Source organism: Giraffa tippelskirchi, chromosome 9 (assembly GCF_054371585.1).
Source record: "Giraffa tippelskirchi isolate mGirTip1 chromosome 9, T2T-mGirTip1v1.2.pri, whole genome shotgun sequence".
NCBI lineage: Eukaryota > Metazoa > Chordata > Mammalia > Artiodactyla > Giraffidae > Giraffa > Giraffa tippelskirchi.
Genome location: NC_137283.1, coordinates 122,071,471 through 122,094,165, shown reverse-complemented (window position 1 = coordinate 122,094,165; position 22,695 = coordinate 122,071,471). Strand labels below are relative to the sequence as shown.

Genomic DNA, 22,695 nt, shown 5'->3' with positions numbered 1-22,695 from the left:
TGTGTAGACATGAGCATACAGTTGAATGGACCGAATTCTAAGCATGTGAATCCAGTTGATTTTATTTGCAATGTCTCTGAAAACCACTGGAGGAAGGAGCATTGTCAAATAAATAAATAATATAATAGCTAATACTTAATAATTTTTTACTTGTTGGGCATGAGATAAACATGTATATGTAATTTCTCATTAAATTATCACCACAGTTCTATGAGGTAGGTACTATTATTTATTATCTATATATATGTACATGAGGAAAAGCAGATTTTGAAAGTTATATAACTTTCCTGAACTCATAAGCTTGCTAAAAGATAGTATCAGTACTTGGGCCAACTTCTCTATGACCTTGGAATTCATTCTACTAAGAATGAATCTAAAATTGATTAGAGAAAAAGATGAGGCATGAAATTCAGTTAACTCAGTTTGTTATAACATATTATTAAAAATGTTTTGCTATGTTTTGTTTTGTTAAAAATATTTCTCTCACATTGGAAAGTTATCTTTATCAAGAATCCTGAGTCACAGAGTGTAAATACAACCTGGGAAAATGCCCCGCAAACACAAGTTGTTACAGGTGATTCAGGATGAAACATCATCTTCTTTTGGAATCTCATATTCAGTCCATTATTATAATTTCAATGGTATTGTCGATATCTCAACTTTATAGCTGAGTATCTCAGCCATACTTTATTATAAAAAATTTTCTTAAGTTAAAGAAATACCTTATAAAGTTTTCATGTTAAATATAAAGTCAATGTTTAGAGCATATCCTTGAGTATAGAGCAGTAATACTTAGGATTTCAATAAATATTGATCAGAAATAATAGTCTTTTAACATTGCAAAATGACTTAATAAAATGTTTAAATGATCTATATAACAAATTCAGGTAAAAGCTGGACAATTACATGATTTAATTGTGTTCTAATATGTCAATTATTTTTCTGTGAAAATAAAATGAACTCTGATTAAAATATTAATGGAATAAATTAATCACAACTTCATATAAAAGTTAAAAGATAAAGTATTAAAAATAACTATAACTACAATAATTTGCTAATGGATACACAAGATAAAAGATGCAAATTTTAGCATCAAAATGATAAAATCCATGTGTGCATGGGTGGGATAGTGAAAGTATAAAGCTTTATTTTTCATTTAAAGCTAAGTTTTTAAAGCTTAAAATAAACTGTTATAAATATGAGATATTTTTTATAAGCCTCATCGTAATCACAAAGCAAAAACTTATGTAAATACATGAAAGACATAGAGAAGGGAATCTAAGCGTACCATTACAGAAACTCACCATATCACACAAGAAGAGAGCAAGGGAAGAAGAAAGAAACAAAGGAATTACAAAATAGTCACAGAACAGCTAATAAAATGGCAAAAGTAAGTCCTTACCTTTTTAACTATTATTTTAAGTGTAAGTGGACTAAATTCTCCAATCAAAGGGCACAGAATGGCTAAGTGGATTAAAAAAAATGCAACATTCAACTATATGATAACTATAAGAGGTCTCAGCTTTAAGGACATACAAAGGCTGAAAGTGAAGGGATAGAAGATATTCCATGCAAATGAAACTGAAAAGAGGGTAGGGGTAGCTATATTTATATCAGATAAAATAATCTGTAATAAGAGATGAAGGAGGTCATTATACAATATCAAAGGAGTTAATCCAATAAAAGGATATTACATTTGTAAATAAATATTTATGTACCCAAATTGGATCTCCTAAATATATAAGGCAAATATTAACAGATCTGAAGAGAGAAAAAGACAGCAATATAATAACAGTAGAGGATTTTGATACTCTACTTTCAATCATCCAGACCAAAAATTATCAATAAGGAAACAATGGACTTAAACTACACACTAGACCAGATGTCTAATAGACATATACAAAACATTCCATCCAAAAGCAACAGAATAGGCATTCTTCTCAAGAGCACATAGAACATTCTCCAGGATAGATCATGTATTGAATCTGAAAGAGGCTGTAGCACCTGTGTAGACATGACCAAGCAGGGAAAGGGAATCTGCCTTGGATCATGGTGGAGTGGGAGGAAAGACTAACAACTAGCCATGGACAGAGAAGGATGCCACCAGTTGATCCAAGGGGAGGTTCTACGAGCTATGGGGGGCCATTGTTGTAGACAATAGGCTGGCTGCTGCAAGATCAGTGAGCTAAAGCAGGTAGAAAGTGAGGCTTTGTGAAGCAGCTGGAAAGGAAAGTAGATTCTACTTTATGAGTGGAACATTAAACTGGGCTAGAAAATGTATAATTAAGGAATCTAGTGTAAAGCACTAGGGACTGATTAAAACATTTAAACTTTCTGAAGAAAATGAAGTAGATGACATTGGGGCAAATGTGAGCAAAACAAATTTTTTTTTTAAAAGGACCTTATGAAAGCTGCAGGCACTGCCAAGAGCAGGAAGGTTTTTTGAGGTTACCTGAAGGCACTTTACTGTTTGAGCTACTGAAGCGACTCAGCACACACGCACAAAGGCACTTAGTAAGGAATTTAAGATGGGAATGAATTTACCAACAAAGTTATAGCAACTCAGGAATTGTAACTTTTTAAAAGGCAAGTGAATGAGAATATCTTGCAGGCCTCAGCTTTCATGGCATCAGGCATAATGATTCCCACTGTGGCACTGCACATGATGGAACTATTTGACACATCTGTAGAGAAGCTGAATGGTGTCTTCACTGTGAAGGTCTGCTGCACAAATTTTATAAATATCCTGTTGTACTAGAAGCTGAAAAGGGAGGGAAATCACAAATGTTTGATGGGAAAATCACCAGTAAATACATGGAACTGTTAACAAATGAAAATATAATCACAAAGTGGTGATGTAGGAACTGGCCAGAAATTGAACTCGATTTTGTACCCCATCCAGGGTAAATGGAATTGTAATTGAAATGTAAAGGACTTCCTATCTGTAAAGAAGGAAACACAAGATTCCGTTGGCAGAGAAACATTTTGAAGGTTTACCGTAGAAGACTACCTTAGCTCATTGAATTAGAAGATTTTATAAGGACATACTTTTTGTAATCAGAAAGTGTCAAGTTAACATATTCCCTATTCTTATTTTTAAAAAAGAAGTTAAAACTCTTAATTCATATTGGATGAAATCCATGCACTTATACAGAATTTAAAATATTGTTTGAATCTTCATTATGACTAGACTTTGCATTGAGTTAAAAGAGGCAAGCAATCTGAAATCAAGTATTAACCTTACCGCCAATAGATGATCCTCTGGGAATAGACTGAATCCCTGAGTACAGATAGTTGTTTCCCAAGCTAAGCTTATTCTAGGAAAGCTTACTTTCATCTGCAGTTTTAGTTCAGGGAGACAAAAAATTAATAAATGGCATTACTATTCCTTTAAAAAAAAATTCTTGTCTTTTTCCTCTAAAACATATTTATTTTCTTTTTGCTTTTATGTTTTGGTAGATAAGTTCTACCTGACTGCTCATTAAGTTTACTTGAAAAGAACAACAATCTTACTATGTATTTAAATTGTTCTGCTAAAAGTTCAGGAAAAAAAAAAATTAACCACTGTACTAGTACTGTACTAGTAATACTTTACAATTGTAGTGGTCATTTTGATTACATTTTGAAACTGAACCCAGAAAGAAAATAGCCCATTCATTATAAGAAACCTTTCAAAGTTCAGATTACAATTTTTTAACAACCCCTTCATTCTCTCTCTTCTGTGAATACTAGGAGGATATCAATAATATATTAGCTTTAAATAGGAAAGAGTTCAAAAACTACATAGTGAATTAGACTGTGAAACAAAAGACCCATGTTCCACTCACAGATTTACTGCTAATACTGGTCTGGGCCTCATTTGTAAGATCACAGTAATCTCTAACAAACCTCATCCTTGCTTTCCTGCAGTGTGAAGAAACCATACAAATAACTATGAAATAAAGCCCTTGGCTGTTCTTCAGTGTTCCAGCATGGTCATGGAATCTCCATCTGTGCATAGGGAGGTCTGGTGCTTACTAGAGGGTTGGAAATAATCACAGAAGGGGCCAGACTTGGACCAGTCAGAAGGCTCTGCATAAAATGAGAAAAGGGTTTCTGTGAATGTGAGGATCAGTTTAGAAAACTCACAGGTTCATGAACAAAACCACATGGTCTCTGAGGTAAAACCTCTAAGTCTCCCAGGAGTTCTTGGACTAGGATTTGTTCATCCATGACTCTACTATAAACTTGCTCAGTCCCTTGATGAAAACAATTCTTCCAGAATTTCTTTCAATTTCAAAATTTATATCTGTGCAAAATTTCATGACTCGGAAAGCTTCTGTGGTTCTGACTCCCTCCCTGAGATACAGGCAACCCTCACAAAGGCAGATATAAGCACTAATCAGTTGCCTGTAAATTTCCAGAGAACAGAGGTCTGTTCTTAGCATAAGAAGCCCAATCACCCAGGGACCTGTGTAGAAGCAGCCAATTGAGAGGTGCCCAGGCTTTATGTGAAAGAGGTTCATGTGTTACTTTGTATCCTATAACCTTGTTATAATCACATATTAATTCCACCATTTTTGCTGTCCACTTATTTGGATTTTCTGAACAACTGTCTTCTATGAACAAAGGCAGTTTTATTTCTTCCTTCCCATGCTGTATATCTCTTATTTCCTTTTCTTATTTCATTAGCTAGTACTTCCAGTAGAATGATGAAAAAGGGTTGGTTAGGGGAAATATCCTTGCCTTGTACCAGAGGGAGAGATTTGATACTAGCTGTAGGTTTTCAATTGAGGGTATTTATCAAGTTGCAGATATTATCCCCTGCCCCTAGTCTGCTGAGATTTTATCATGAATGACTGTTGGATTTTACCAAACTCTTTCCTACATCTAATGATAAAACCATGTGTTTTTTTGGTTTATTGATGTAATTGATTACATTAATAATGCCTTTGTCTGATGTTGCTATTAGTGTAACTCTGACCTTAAAGAATGAGTTAGATTGTACTCCATCTCTTTCTATCATCTGAAAACAATTTTAGAGAACTGGTACAAATTCTTCCTTAAACATTTGGTAGAATTCACTGGTCTGATGCTTTATGGAAGGTTATTAAATATTAATTCAACTTCTGTAACAGATTTAGACCAACTAAGTTTCTTCTTGGATGAAAAATTGGATCTTTCAAGGAATTTGTCCATTCCATCTAGGTTATAATATTTGTAGGCATAGAGTTGTTCATTGTATTCCTTTAGCTTTCTCTTTTTGTCCTTTTATATAGTTCATGACGTTTTCACAGCATGTATACTGGGGTGGTTTGCCATTCCCTCCTCGTGGATCACATTTTGTCAGAACTCTCCACTATGCCTTGCCCGTTTTAGATGGCCCTATGTGACATGTCTCATAACTTCATCCAGTTATGCAAGCCTCTTCACCATAGGCAGTGATCCATGAAGCTGAAACTCCAGTATTTTGGTCATCTGATGTAAACAGCTGACTCACTGGCGAAGTCCTTGATGCTAGGAAAGATTGAGGGCAGAAGGAGAAGAGGGTGTTGCAGGATGAGATGGCTGGATGGCATCATCCATGCAATTAACATGAATTTGGGCAAACTTTGGGAGATGGTGAGGGGCAGGGAGGCCTGGTGGGCTGCAGTCCAGAAGTGGCAAAGAGTTGCATACTGGACATGACTAGGTGACTGAACAAAAACAATCTTTCTTTTAATGTCCACAGGATCTCTAGTGATGTCTCTCTTTCATTTAGGATACTGTACTTTTTATCCTCTCTTATTTTCTTAACCTGCTAGAGGTATTATTTTTTTTAATTTGTATTAATCTTTCCAAAGAACCAGATTTTAGTTTCATTAATTTTCTCTATTGATTTTGTTTTCAATTTTGCTGATTTCTGTTCTATTTATTTTTCTCCTACTTACTTCAGATTTAGTTTTCCCTTCTTTTTCTAGTTTCCCAAGCTAGAAATGTAATTTTTTTGATTTATATATTTTCTCTTTTCAAATATAGTAATTCAATGAAATATATTTTCCTCTAAACACTGCTCTCATCGTAATTGACAAATTTTGATAAGTTATACTTTCATTTAATTAAAAATATTTAAAAATTTTCCTTGAGAATGTTTTCTTTGACATATGTGTTATTTAGAAATGTGTTGTTTAATCTCCACTTACTTGGGGATTTTACAGTTATCTTTCTATCACTGATTTCTGATTTATCCCCACTGTGGTCTGAGAGCAGATACTGTATCAACTCTAGTCTTTCAAATTTGTTAAAACTGTTTTATGACCCAGAACATGGTATGTCTTGGTGAATGTTCCATGCAAGAAGAATGTGTATTCTGGGGTTGTTGGTTGAAGCAGTCTATAGATGTCAATTATATCCAGTTAATTAACGGAGTCCTTGAATTCAGCTGAGTCCATATATATATATATATATATATATATTTTTTTTCCTGCTGGATCTTCCATTTCATATAAATTAGCATTTTTTCTAATCCTTGAAATGGACACATCTTACCAGATTATGACTAACTAGACTTTTCCTTCTTTCCTCTTTCCTTCCTTCCTTCCTACCATCCTTCCTCACCTTTCTCTCTTTCTATTTTAATTTTTGGTCCAATATTGACAGGACATTTTTTTTTTTTTTGACAGGACATTTTTAATCATCAGAACTTGTCTTCAATTGAGGCAAGTTTGTTGACATTACAAAAATGTATACAAAACATTTTTCATTAAAATGATACATTGGATTGAAAGTTCAACATTGTAAAGATGCTATTCATACCAAATTAATTTATTTTCAACTTATCATTGCATAGAAATACTTTATTTTGTGAGTATTACTTGTTTGTTAATTTTTCTTCTCTGCTCTCACTTATTTTTTAATTTTTTATGGTGTCTGTCATTTTACACAAGTTTTAAATATTTTGTAGGCAAAACTGCTATTGATTTCTAATTTTTTCCTTCCTAGAGAAGCTATTTGTTTATCAATACTTTGTCAATATAGAAATACTCCCTTACAGTCCTCCCAGAAATTCATTTATTTTCCTTTTTATTTCATGTTTCAATCTATCTGGAAACTGCTTGTGTGTGTGTACATCTGTGTGTGTTAGATTTATAAACTAATCAATAAAATCTATCTTTCCTCAATGATTTCAAAGATATGCTAATGATAAGGAAAATTTGTATAGGCACATAAATCTATTTTATACTTCTATTCTATTTTACTGACCTATTTTCCTATTTCTCTGTATACACTACAATGTTTTGCTGGTTTTGCTTTATAGTATGATTTTATATTTTCCAGACCACTAATTCTCAATATTAAGTTGCTCCATATCATTAGGGAATATTGGGAGGTGTGAAGGGAATTTTATGGTGTCACAATGACTGATGGTGTGCTACTAGCAGTTACTAAGTGAAGGCCAGTGATGTTAGCATATTTCAATAAATGAAAGAATCCTATCCAACAAAGAAATATTTTAACTAATATGTTAGCAATATCTCTATTTGAGAAAACTTATTTAAGAAAAAAAGCAAAAATAAAGCAAAGCAAATGACAACAACAAACAAATGAAAAGCAATTTAGAATCAGTTGGACAAGTTAAAATAACAAAATGAATTTGACTTTTAAAAAAATATTAACTGACTTAGAGGAGAATTAACAATTAAGAAAAATTAAGAATTAGGATAGAAACTTCACATTCAGGAATGTATTTCATGTCCTTAGAAATTTTTTTTCTCTCCACTTAAGTTTTATGCATCCTTGTCAGATAAATCCATAGGAATCTTAAAGGGTTTTGCTACCATTGTGAGTGGAATTTGTCCTTTATTTTACATGCTCTTTTTATATTATATATTTTCGCTGTATTTTCTAGTAGTTGTATCTTGTGCATATGAATAGGAAAGTCATCAATTTTACTTTATTGATATACTCAATTACCTTTTAGAACTATTTTATTAGGCCTAATTTAAAGAATTTGATTGTTCCATTAATTCCCTTGTGTTTTTTTGCAAGGGTAATTTTTTCCTACCATTGTAATATCTCTTACATGTATTGCTTTGTATAATTATATTACCTAGGAACTCAAGAAGTAATAATAGTGGTATCTTGCTTCTCATTATAATGGTACTGCCATTAATATTTTAGCATCAAGTATATTGTTGGCTTTGTTCCTCTTAGATATGCTTAAGCAAATTTTCTTTCTATTTCCAGCATGTTAACAATTTTTATAAAGAAAGTTCCATCTGAGGACAAATATTAGCTCAGAAAAAAGTATCCATTTAAATATTATGACTTAATTGTTCAACATAAGATGAAAAGTGAAAGACGTCTAATTGACCAGTTTGTTCTGATAGCAGTTTTTAAATTAATTCCAGTAGCATTTGTCTACATGCTCTCTTTTCTTTTTATTTACATACTTGTATTTATTTTCTTCAAACTTAAAGAGATTTTATCTCTCTGCTACTACTACTAGTTAACTAATATGCAAAAGTACATGATTTATTCTGGGTACCACTATTTCTGTTTTGTGTGTGTTACTCATTTTTTCCTCACAACATCCTCATGAGGTAGATATTATTATCTTCATTTTAGAGATAATGAACCAGTTACGGGAAGGATAAGTGACTTTCTCAAGGTCATACAACTGATAATTGAGCATAATGGAAGATATTAAATGAAGATGGCACATTAATCAAATGTCTCTTAATATCCCTTCCCTCTTAATATCAAATAATGAATGCCTCTATTACATTCTTATGTATCACCAACAGAGACAGGCTTTAGTTTCTCTTCTGCTTGATCTGCATTCTTTTTCATGCTTACCAGTGATCTAAACTGGATTTACATCCTTTGGATTTATCATCTCTCACTTTCTGGTGTGAGTAGCAGTGGCAGTATCCTGCAGCAGACCTGCACTATGGCACCAGTGGTACATAAGGGGCATCCAAACAAGTGCATTTCTTCAACATCATCTTGGCTGAAGTTCCTCCCACAAAGCTTCTGTTGTTTTCTTCCCATTTTCCTAGCAGGTCTTCCATCCTGCCAGTTAATTGTGTGAGCTATCCAACATTTTTCAACACATTAATTTTCTCCTTTTATTAGCTAGAGCTGTTTTTGCTGCTCACAATCAAGATCCATAACCAAGAGAGAAATTGTTACCAAGGAGTATGGTGCATTGATAGATACCTGCAAGGGAATATGGGGACCATCAATTGTTTCCTGGCATAGCTGGATCAGAAACTAGTCAAAACCTTGCTTAAAGGCCAATATGAGAATTCTTCAGCAGTGAAAAAGCTAATCAAATCATTGCTTGTGGTCACCTGGCATCAAGTGCACAGTACAGGCATGACTTATGCGAATTGAGTTGCTCTTACCACAGCACAGTAGGATGTACATGAGGAATTTATGGACTTAGAAAAGGGGCAGCTGCTTCAAACATCAATGGGCAGCTTAAAGAAAGAGAATGACAAGTTAAAATCCTTGAATTCTAGGCTCATAGCACTGAATGAAATCCAGGGAGTTTCTAGGATCAAGATAAAGAATCTCTCATCTTTTGTTGTTGCAGGAACTGAGCTGGGTAAAAAATAAAATGTGGTCTTCGAGATAGTAAAATTAAGACTATCAGTTGAATTCACAGCTTTTATTTCTCTCTCATGTGATAATTAAAGAACTGGTAGAAAGAGTATGTTGGCAGTCCAAACACTAACTCCCACTGATAGTCCATTGAAACTGAAGAACATTCAAAGAAACATCCTCCTGCCTCTCCCTGAAGACACCTATAGTCACTTACCAGGGTAAATAAAAGTTCCCTGATGGAAGAGAAATGTTTACATGAGCTTTAAGCATGTATTAACTCCTTGTACCTATTGGAGGATATTCTTTCTTTATGGTTTTCAGGGCCACTTGTGAATCTCCTGGTACAACAATATGCCACAGGAAGTCCAGTTTTCTTGGTTGCTATCATGTAGACTTTGACAACTGTTTCACATTGCCTTCAACAAGGATCTGTCAGAATTTATATGTAGTGGCTGCTAGTTTTCTTAAATAATAAGGAATCTCAAAGAATATGTATTTTGGATGGGTAGGAGGAGCAGGGATGAAGTTTTTTGAAATGGGCTTGGAACATGAAGAATATCCATGCTACATGCTCAAAGGACATCTTCACTCATAATAATTAGGCATACAAGACAACATGACCTCTCAATGCCAGTTATCTCTCTTCTATAATATCTTCAGAACTTTATGTGGCTATGGTGAACAATATGGATGCCATTCACAAATACATCAATACAGAATCCCCTTTACCAGTATATGAAGACATTTTCCCAAAAGTAGTATGTCTGAACTTGTAATATTGTACACAATATATTTGGGCATCAGTTGATTTTTTTCTTTTACTTCTTTTGCCATGGAGAGTTCCTGTGATGCAGATTAGTTATTACACTTATTCTGGATTTGGATTTAGATTTGATTCCTGCATTCATCATGCCTCAAGACAGTATTCTCATGAGTGTTTTATTCAACAGAATACTTCATTCAACATGATGACATTGCTCATAATTTTTGCCAAACAAGGAACTCAATTTCTCATGAAAGAACTAAGACAATGGGGTAGTGCCCTTAGGTCACTTTAGTCTTATCATGTACATTACTGAGGCATCAGATCATAGGATGGTATCTATGATTTGAAACACTGACCAATATACGGCACTATTTCTATCACAGGAAGTATATATAGGTTCCCAAACAAAGGAATAGGGCTTATCTGATGGCTTAGCAGATAAAGAACCCACCTGCAATGCAGGAGACACCAGAGATGCAGGTTTGATCCCTGGAGAAGGAAATAGCAACCCACTCCAGTATTCTTGCCTGGGAAACCTCATGGACAGAGGAGCCTGGTGGGCTACAGCCCAAAGGGTTGCAAAGATTTGGATATGACTGAGCAACTAAGCACACAAACACAAAAGAATAAAATTGTAATTATTATCGTATCTTTCACAATTAAACCTAATCAACCATTAACATTTTTAGAAAAATTCTCATCCCTGAGATTGGGAACTACTAGTTTAGACATTAGTAATAACCATGGAAAAAATGTTCTACCAGGGGATTCAGCAATGGTTACATGAAAGTAAATGACATCATCTAGACCATTCATAGTCTCATGAAACTGAGTCAGCAGGCAAAAACAGGGGTTACTGTCTTGAATTGGGTTATTAGATTCTGGAAATCAAGAGAAAAAAGAATACTGATGCATCAATGAGGATAGGTTTTTAATGGTCTCTGAGGAATTTTCATACAATCATATCTACTTGTAAAAGATTGAAACTTTGTATAGACAGGACTCCTAAACAGCCGGACATGACTGAACAATTAAGCACAGCACAGCATGCAGAGAGCTTAGAACTCCTAGGAATAAAGGGCTGATCACTTCACTGGCTAAAAAGCTCAACAAGTGCCAATGGCAAAGGAAATACATAGTTCAGAGAAAAATAAAAGTGATATTGGGACTTCCCTGGCAGCCCGGTGGTTTTGACTTCATGCTTCCAATGCAGGGGGTGTGGGTTCAATCATTGGTGGGGAACTAAGATCCCACATGCCATGTGGTGTGGCCAAAATTTTTTTAAATAAAAGTGATATATATATATATGTATATACATATATATATATATACACACACACGTATATATATCTCACATCCACATATGCATATATTACATATAATTTTGTGATCATTGTAAAAATGACCATTAGTTCCAATGATGTATCTTTTTCTCAGCAAATCTTATTATTTAAAATGTATATGAAAGTGCAAGTGTTAGTTTCTCAGCCCTGTCTGGCTCTTTGCAACCCACAGATGTAGCCCATCAGGCTCCTCTGTCCATGGAATTCTCCAGGCAAGAATACTGGAGTGGGTAGCCATTCCCTTCTCCAAGGGATCTTCCCGATCCAGGGATTGAACCCAGGTCTCCTGCATTGCAGGTGGATTCTTTACCATCTGAGCCACCAAAATATATATACATAATTGGACTCTCTTTCTCATTTCCTTTCCTTTCAGTAGCTACTGCCACAGGAATAAGTGATCATTAAGTTTATAATTTCAGATATATTTTGGTGAACATCAAGACTGGACTCAAAAGAACTAGGGTCAGGATGGATGTTAGTCAAGGCTCCTAGACTTAGAGCTAGGTGAGGGATGGAAGAGATCTATAGTTTTCTCCTTTTGAAACTCTGGTAAAAATGGATTTTTGCTATGAGAGAAAATTGCATTGTGTTAGGAGGTTTTTCCTTTCAAAATAGGAAGAACATTTTATACTAATTTTGGATTGCCAAAGAGATATTTTTTGAATTAATTTATTTCTAAACTGAAGGATAATTGTTTTACATAATTCTGTTGTTTTCTGTCAAACTTCAACTTGAATCAGCCATAGGTATCCATATGTCCCTTCCCTCTTGAACCTCCCTCCCATCTCCCTCCCCATTCCATCTCCAGGATGATATCAACCTATCATCTCTAGGTTGATACAGAGTCCCAAAGGAACAATTTTTAGTGAGTATATTTTGGGGCCATGATATAAATATTCAACTTACTTGAGAATACTTATTTGAGAATAACGTCTCCATTATGTAAGCCTGGGAGGGAGCCAAGGTTCAAGGTCAGACAAAAGGGTCAAAGTCTATTCATTTTTATCTCTGGCACCTAGAGCAGGGCAAGAGACTTACCTTCCACCAAGCAGATGCTTCCTCCCCTCCTTTTTTTTTTCAATTTATTTAAACTGAAAAAAAATGTTTCCCCATTTCTCCCAACTTCTACTTCCTGCCTCTGGCAACCACCAATCTATGGGAGTGTGTATTTTTGTTGTTGTTTATTTTTCATTTCCATATTTGAGAGACCATGTGATATTTGCCTTTCTATGTCCTTCACTTAGCATAATGGTCTTAAGATCCACCCATGATATCCCAAACAACAGAGTTCTTCCTTTTTATGGCTGAATAGTATTCCATTGTATACACATACCACAATTCTTTAACTGTTCATCCATGTATGAACACTTAGGTTATTTCATATATTGGATACTGTAAGTAATGCTGTAATGAACATGAGGGTGCATATATATCTTTAAATTTGTGTTTTTTCATTTATTTGGATAAATACCCAGAAGAGGAATTGTTGGATCATATGGTAGTTTCATTTTAATTTTTTAAGAAACCTCCATATTGTTTTCCATAGTGGCTGTACTAACTTAATCCCATGAACATGCTCAAGGGTTCCCTTTTCTCCACATCCTCAACACTTCTGATTTCTTATATTTTTGACAATCAGTTCAGTTCAGTCGCTCAGTTGTGTCCGACTCTTTGCGACCCCATGAACTGCAGCACGCCAGGCCTCTCTGTCCATCACCAACTCCCGAAGTCTACACAAACCCATGCTCATCGAGTTGGTGATGCCATCCAACCATCTCATCCTCTGTCGTCCCCTTCTCATCCCGCCCCCAATCCTACCCAGCATTAGGGTCTTTTCCAACGAGTCAACCCTTCGCATGAGATGGCCAAAGTATTGGAGTTTCAGCTTCAACATCAGACCTTCCAATGAACACCCAGGATTGATCTCTTTTAGGATGGATTGATTGGATCTCCTTGCAGTCCAAGGGACTCTCAAGAGTCTTCTCCAACACCACAGTTCAAAAGCATCAATTCTGTGGTGCTCAGCTTTCTTCACCGTCCAACTCTCACATCCATACATGACCGCTGGAAAAACCATAGCCTTGACTAGACAGACTTTTGTTGGCAAAGTAATGTCTCTGCTTTTAAATATGCTATCTAGGTTGGCCATAACCTTCCTTCCAAGGAGTAAGCGTCTTTTAATTTCATGGCTGCAGTCACCATCAGCAGTGATTCTGGAGCCCCAAAAAATAAAGTCTGACACTGTTTCCACTGTTTCCCCATCTATTTCCCATGGAACGATGGGACCAGATGCCATGATCTTAGTTTTCTGAACGTTGAGCTTTAAGCCAACTTTTTCACTCTCCTCTTTCACCTTCATCAAGAGGCTCTTTAGTTCTTCTTCACTCTCTGCCATAAGGGTGGTTTCATCCTCATATCTGAGGTTATTGATATTTCTTCCAGCAATCTTGATTCCAGCTTGTGTTTCTTCCAGCCCAGCGTTTCTCATGATGTACTCTGCATATAAGGTAAATAAGCAGGGTGACAATATACAGCCTTGATGGACTCCTTTTCCTATTTGGAACCAGTCTGTTGTTCCATGTCCAGTTCTAACTGTTGCTTCCTGACCTGCATACAGGTTTCTCAAGAGACAGGTCAGATGGTCTGGTATTCCCATCTCTTTCAGAATTTTCCACAGTTTATTGTGATCCACACAGTCAAAGGCTTTGGCATAGTCAATAAAGCAGAAATAGATGTTTTTCTGGAACTCTCTTGCTTTTTTGATGATCCAGCGGATATTGGCAATTTGATCTCTGGTTCCTCTGCCTTTTCTAAAACCAGCTTGAACATCTGGAAGTTCACGGTGCACGTATTGCTGAAGCCTCGCTTGGAGAATTTTGAGCATTACTTTACTAGTATGTGAGATGAGTGCAATTGTGCGGTAGTTTGAGCATTCTTTGGCATTGCCTTTCTTTGGGATTGGAATGAAAACTGACCTTTTCCAGTCCTGTGGCCACTGCTGAGTTTTCCAAATTTGCTGGCATATTGAGTGTAGCACTTTCACAGCATCACCTTTGAGGATTTGAAATAGCTCAACTGGGATTCCATCACCTCCACTAGCTTTGTTTGTAGTGATGCTTTCTAAGGCCCACTTGACTTCACATTCCAGGATGTCTGGCTCTAGGTGAGTGATCACACCATCGTGATTATCTGGGTCGTGAAGATCTTTTTTGTACAGTTCTTCTGTGTATTCTTGCCACCTCTTCTTAATATCTTCTGCTTCTGTTAGGTCCATACCATTTCTGTCCTTTATCGAGCCTATCTTTGCATGAAATGTTCCTTTGGTATCGCTAATTTTCTTGAAGAGATCTCTAGTCTTTCCCAATCTGTTGTTTTCCTCTATTTCTTTGCACTGATCACTGAGGAAGGCTTTCTTATCTCTCCTTGCTATTCTTTGGAACTCTGCATTCAGATGGGGATATCTTTCCTTTTCTCCTTTGCTTTTCGCTTCTCTTCTCTTCCCAGCTATCTGTAAGGCCTCCTCAGACAGCCATTTTGCTTTTTTGCATTTCTTTTCCATGGGGATTTTCTTGATCCCTGTACAATGTCACGAACCTCTGTCCATAGTTCATTAGGCACTCTGTCTATCAGGTCTAGTCCCTTAAATCTATTTGTCACTTCCACTGTATACTCATAAGGGATTTGATCTAGGTCATACCTGAATGGTCTAGTGGTTTTCCCTACTTTCTTCAATTTAAGTCTGAATTTGGCAATAAGCAGTTCATGATCTGAGCCACAGTCTGCTCCTGGTCTTGTTTTTGCTGACTGTATAGAGCTTCTCCATCTTTGGCTGCAAAGAATATAATCAGTCTGATTTCGGTGTTGACAATAGCCATTCTAAAAAGTATGAAGTGGTATCTTGTGCTTTTGCTTTGCATTTACATAATGCATAATAATTTTGAGCATCTTTTCATGTACCTGTTGCCATTTGTATGTTTCTTTAGAAAACTATCTATTCAGATCTTCTGCCCCCATTTTAACTGAATAGTTTATTTTTTTTTCTATAAGTTGTATGAGTTATTCTTAAGTTTTGGATATTGGCTTATTATCAGATATATAGTTATACATATAGGGTTTCCCTGGTAGCTCAGTTGGTAAAGAATCCACCTGCAATGCAGTATACTCTGGTTTGATTCCTGGGTCAGGGACATCCACTCGAGAAGGGACAGGCTACCCATTCCAGTATTCTTGGGCTTTCCTTGTGGCTCAGCTGTTAAGGCATCTGCCTGCAATGTGGGAGACCTGGGTTTGATCCCTGGGCTGGGAAGATCTGGAGAAGGGAAAGGCTACCCACTCCAGTATTCTGGCCTGAAGAATTCCATGGACAGTATAGTTATGCATGTGTATAATATGTAACATTTTGCAAATATTTTCTCTCATTCAGTATGTTGCTTTTTCATTTGGTTGATGGTTTCCTTTGCTGTGCAGAAGCTTTTTTAATTTGATGTAGTTTCACTTGTTTATTTCTGCTTTTGTTGGTTTTGCATTTAGTATCAGATTCAAAAGCTTATTACTGAGACCTCTGTCAAGGGGCTTACTGCCTATGTTTCTTTTCCAGGAGTTTAATGGTTTTAGGTATTACATTCAAGTCACTAGTACATTTTGAGTTAATTTTTGTTGTGACCCAATTTCATTCTTTTGCATGTGGCTACCTGCTTTTTCCAACAACAACAACAACAAAAAGAGACTGTTCTTTTCTTATTGTAGTTTTGGCTTCTTTGTCATAAATTAATTGACCATATAAGTATGGATTTATTTCTAGGCTTGCTATTCTGTTACTTTGGTCTATGTGTCAGTTTTTAATAATACTGTACTGTTTTTATTAGTATACTTTGGCAATACAGTTTGAAACTAGGGACCATGATGCTTTCAATTTTGTTCCTTCTTTCTCCCCTTCAAGATTGCTTTGGTTACTTGTACTTGGTTTTGCATTTGTACAAATTTGTATATGGTTCCGTACAAATTTGTATATGGTTCCATACAAATTTAAGATTATGTCTTCTATTTCTTTGAAAAATACCACTGAAATTTTGATAGAATTTGCATTGAATCTATACATTGCTTTGGGTAATATGTGAATTATAACAATAATTCTTCTGATGAATGAGCACAGAATATATTTTCATTTATCTGTGTATTCTTCAATTTCTTTCATTAATGTCTTGTAGTTCTCAGTATAAAGGTCTTTATTTATTTATTTATTTTTTGACATCTTGAGTTTCATTTGGTTCTCACCATGAACAAAGACCTTCCAAATGAGAACACAACTGAAGCAACTTAGCATGCATACATGTATGCGGCATAAACACATGCATGGAGCAAGCAAGCACTATGCACTGTAATTATTACCACTTTGCAGTTAATTTTAAAAACACTGACAAAAGTTTGTTTACCCATGGAGTATTTGAATATACAGGTGTTTAAATGACTTGGTTAAAATTTTTAAAGTATTCAATTAAATTAAAGGACACTTGCTCCTTGGAAGAAAAGCTATGACAAACATATACACTGTATTAAAAAGCAGAGACATCATTTTGCTAACTCTGTATAGTCAAAAGTTATGTTTTTTCCAGTACTTATGTATACAGATGTGAGAGCTGGACCATAAAGAAGTCTAAGCACTGAAGGATTGATGCTTTTCTACTCTGTGCTGGAGAAGACTCTTGAGAATCACTTGGACTGCAAGGAGATCAAACCAGTCCATCCTAAAGGAAATCAACCCTGAATATTCATTGGAAGGACTGATGCTGAAGCTGAAGCTCCAATACTTTGGCCACCTGATGTGAAGAGCTGACTCACTGAAAAAGACCCCGATGCTGGGAAAGATTGTGGGCAGGAAGAGTGCAACAGAGGATGAGATGGTTGGATGGCATTACCAGCTCGATAGACATGAGTTTGAGCAAACTCTAGGAGATAGTGAAGGACAGGAAAGCCTGGTGTGCTGCAGTCCGTGGGTTCCAAAGAGCCAGAAATGACTAAGCGAGTGAACAACATTACATTCTTTTGGATGCAACTATAAACAGGATTGTTTGCTTAATTCTCTTTATGATAATTTGTTATTAGTGTATGGAAATGCAACATATTTTTGTGTATCGATTTTGTGTTCTGTAACTTTACTGAATTTGTTTATTAGTTGTAACATATTTTTGATGAATCTTCAAATTTTTCTATATATAATCTCATGCCAATGGCAAGCAGTTGCAATTTACTTCTTCCTTCTCAATTTGGTTACTATATTTATTTTTTCAGTTCAAACTGTCTCTTCTGCACTGTTCTGTGATGCTGGCTGGAAATCTGTCAGCTTTGCCAGCTACCTCTCTGTGTTGGTCAGTTGGAAGCACAAGAGGCAGCTATAAGGATGGAGGAAGAGGGACTTGTTCCATTTTATTTGCTTGCTGTTGGCTTCCTATCCCTATCAACATCACCTTGGCCTCTTCTCACTTCTTCCCTTTGGAGGCACCAGTTTATGTCAGTAAAATGTTGAACTGAGTTTTCAGCTTTTCAAAACGTACTGGACCAACCTTGGTGTGTACCCGCAGAAACTCCAGCACTTTCTGATGTTGTTCAGTATCCTTCTTCATGGGACTGGATTCTAGTCCAGTGAGATTTCTCCTCCAAGCTAAGAGAATCCAGTTTAGGTCAAGCAGTGGTCCCTTCTCTGAGTTCTGAGCTTCAGCTCTGTTGGGTGCTTACTCCAAGTTTGTACATTTGCATTCCCTCTCAAAGCCCTAGGATGCAGGCTGCAGCCTGCTGACAGTCCTTCTATAATCATTTAATTTGCCTTTTTGCCTTTTTCATTCTTAAAAACCTTACTAATAATTATTTATATATTCTGTTTCTGTTAAATTAATTTGATTTTGTCTCCTGATTGGACCCTGACTGATACAAATTCCTTCCCAGGGTAACAGATGCAAAAGCATGCTTGATGGGTACTTAAACTTCTGTTGTAGCCTATTTAAACCCCAACTAGTCTGACAAGAGCAACCTTCTGCATGTGTTTCTGTATGTGATATATGGACTCAGAAAACTAGAAAAATCCAGGTGCTTAAGCCAATTCAAATTGTGCTTCCAGTTTTCTCAAGCAAAAGATGTAATGAGGATGTTCATATTTTACTCTTTTATTTTTGTATTGTTTGAATAATTTATAAGAAGCATCATGTATCAATCAAGGTTCTATGGAAAACTACTTTTTTTTTTACTACTTGTTCGAATTGGTTAATTCGAGATGAATTAAATGACTATTTACAAAAGCTAGCCTATAAAGGTGTAAGGAAACCAAGAGAGAGAATGCAGTTCTCCCAGGGCAAGTTACACAGAGAGATCTGTTACCACTTTTAGATCTGAAAGGACTAAAACTCATAGAGAGATCTACTGGTAAGTATCACATGCCAGGAGCTTCGACTTTTCGCTGAGGTATACAGTCAACCTGCAGTGAAGGGGCTAGGGAATAAATTCCCCTACCCACCACCTCTGATCTCATGCCAGAGATCTCCATTAGCAGAAACCAACTGGAAACTGAAGGCAAGGAACTGCTTGATATAGTTCATAGAGGTCAGTCTTTTGGAGGTCTAGCAGGGTAAAGAAAAGAGGACAGGGGACCTGAAGGAGGGGATGGGGGATACCTTGAACAATTGGGCTAACTACAAATGCAATGAAAATGTTTTTAATAAAGCCACATATTCAGGAAGAAATTCTCTTGAAAAAATGAAAAAGTAAACTGAGGGCAGGGTAAATATACTGAGGGGTGGGAAGAGGAGAGGAGCACATTCACAAAACATTTCTGGAAGTATAGAAGTTAAATATCAAAGAGAAACACTGTCATCTGAAAACATGAAAGGAAATGAAATATAAGTGTTCTAACATTTTTTTAACAATAAATGCAGATTTTTAGCAAACTCCCATCTTGATTCTGGAAAGCATTTTAGTGCTAAGTAACATAAAGAAACACTGAAACAGTTTGACAAAGAAACACTGTAACAGTTCGACAAATACCTCCACACATATATAACATGTGGATATATGTATGTTTAACATTTCAAAATATAATACATGGTAAGTTGCAGAGAATCTAAAATCAATTAAGCTGTTTTCACAGCCCTCTAGAAGAATATTTTTTCCAGGATAGCTGACTGCATAATCTGAGCATGATTTATTTATAGAGTACTAATGAAGACATATCTAATCATTATAATTAATTGGTATTTTTGTGCTTTGAGGTCTAATCACAAAATCTTTCACATGCTGACTTAAAATTAACCTGGCTATGGGGCAAGCATTTAGGACAAACCTGGCTTCTTGTTTCTAATACACAGCTCTATCATATTCATCTACTTATTCAACATTTCTAGCTGCTCTTCTATGATAACAGGACAGGCAGCCCATTTGGTCAATTCAGGTTTTAAAAAAGATTTTCTTGAATGAACCAACAAACAAAAAGAAACAAGAGGAATTATATTTGGCATAGTAGATGAAAACTTGAGTTGTTTATGTTATTTACTGTGTTGTATTATTGTCAGAAGTTCATAAGAATTTTGATTATCTTGATGTCAAAGCAGACTTTTGAAGAAGGTTATCACTTGTGGATAAAAATATACATTTCCCTCTTCATATTTACTTGTTAATTTTCCTTTCTCTTTTACTTATATGAAAAGTAATTCAGACATATCATTAAAAGATAGATTAGGATAATTTTGTCCATTTTGTTATAATTGAGAGTTTCTGAGGAAGACTCTCAGAGTACTTTCTTTCAAATTTGGATAGTGAAATCAGAAGAAATTACACAAACAATAAATATTCATAGCAAGTGTTTCTTTCACCAAGTGTCTAAAAGTCAGGTTTAGGACATGGATTATAGTTTCAGAATTAGACTGGTCCTTACCTTTCATTTATAGGCAGCCCCATGTGGAAGACCTGTCCTGGGAGTATAGGGTAAAACTCATGCTCTTTTTTGGCAGTTTCTTGGCTGAATTTAAAAATTCCTTGGATCACTCCACCTCCAAGGGATGGGATGAGCAAAGAATTAGAGAGAAACCAGAGTTACACTTGTTGATTTTCTTTACAAGGTGAGTTAGAAACAAAAGTTTTGGTTCTGTTAAAAAGAAATAGAGAAAAACAGTATTTTGTATTTGCCAACAGCTTTGTTCAGATTACACTTGATTCTTTGAATATTTCAGGATTAAAATATTCTTAACATTTGTTTATATGGCTAGTATTAATTAAGTCATCCATAATATGGTTACTAAAAAAATGGGATAAACACTTGGCTATTAAGAGTCCCACCTTTTGCTATTCAACCAGGAAAAGTGTGTATTAAAAATTAGTTAAGTACATTGTTTGTCTAATGGAGCAAGGATTATGACCAGAGGATGACCAGATGGCCAGTGTGGTTTTCCAGAGTGAATCAGCATCTTCAAAAGTAGCCAGGTGATGACCATAATAAGTAGATGATAGGGTATAGAAATGACTGAAAATAGCCAGGGTCATCTCAATGACTTTAATAGGATCAACTATATTTTCTCAGGATATTCTGACACAGGGTATCCTTCAGGGTGTTCAGAACTTGCCTTTATCCACACTGTAATGGTAATGGGTAATCTACACATCTAGCTATAGTGGTGAAAACAGATGTGCCAACCTCATACTGCTTGGCTGTAAGAAAGATGATCAGCAGACATTTCCAGCAGTCAGCACTTTCAGGAGCTTCCCAGAACAGCCCCCAACCAGTGGTTAAGTGAGGGGAAGGTAACAAGGCTGGGCCATTTTGGCCCAAAGCTGGTCAACTTTGATATTCTAATGGGCAAGATGGGTCCAGGCTTTGTCAGGTCTGCACCTCAATCTGATTTCTTTCTCTTCCTAGAGGAGTCAATAGCTCATAAATATCTTGAATCCCAAATTCAATGTTATTTACTTACTTCTACAAAACTTATAATACTTATATCATTTATATGAAGCCCTCCTGAGAAACCACTCGAATGACAGAAAAAAGTGAGTGCTCCAACAACAAAAAAGAATCAAACAAAAGACAGAGTGATTAATAAAACTGACATGAATTAATCTCATAAAATTGTTTGAAAATTCAAGTATTCTAATTAAAATTAAAAGCTTTTGCACAACAAAGGAAACTATAAGCAAGGTGAAATGACAGCCTTCAGAATGGGAGAAAATGATAGCAAACGAAGCAACAGACAAACAATTAATCTCAAAAATATACAACCAACTTCTGCAGCTGAATTCCAGAAAAATAAACGACCCAATCAAAAAATGGGCCAAAGAACTAAACAGACATTTCTCCAAAGAAGAAATACAGATGGCTAACAAACACATGAAAAGATGCTCAATATCACTCATTATTAGAGAAATGCAAATCAAAACCACAATGAGGTATCATTTCACACCAGTCAGAATGGCTGCTATCCAAAAGTCTACAAGCAATAAATGCTGGAGAGGGTGTGGAGAAAAGGGAACCCTCTTACACTGTTGGTGGGAATGCAAACTAGTACAGCCACTATGGAGAACAGTGTGGAGATTCCTTAAAAAACTGGGAATAGAATTGCCATATGACCCAGCAATCCCACTGCTGGGCATACACACCGAAGAAACCAGAATTGAAAGAGACGCGTGTACCCCAGTGTCCATCGCAGCACTGTTTACAATAGCCAGGACATGGAAGCAACCTAGATGTCCATCAGCAGACGAATGGATAAGGAAGCTGTGGAATATTACTCAGCCATTAAAAAAATACATTTGAATCAGTTCTACTGAGATGGATGAAACTGGAGCCCATTATACAGAGTGAAGTAAGCCAGAAAGAAAAACACCAATACAGTATACTAATGCATATATATGGAATTTGAAAGATGGTAACGATAACCCTATATGCGAGACAGAATAAGAGACACAGATGCATAGAACAATTTTATGGACTCTGAGGGAGAAGGTGAGGGTGGGACGTTCTGGGAGAATAGCATTGAAACATGT

At 35.8% G+C, this 22,695-nt stretch overlaps 1 pseudogene; it reads left to right on the top strand.

Annotated features, from left to right (window-relative positions):
* Nucleotides 1–2,827, top strand: part of LOC145521912 (activator of 90 kDa heat shock protein ATPase homolog 2 pseudogene) — a 29,363-nt pseudogene extending 26,536 nt beyond the window's left edge.
* Nucleotides 2,828–22,695: the final 19,868 nt, after the last annotated feature.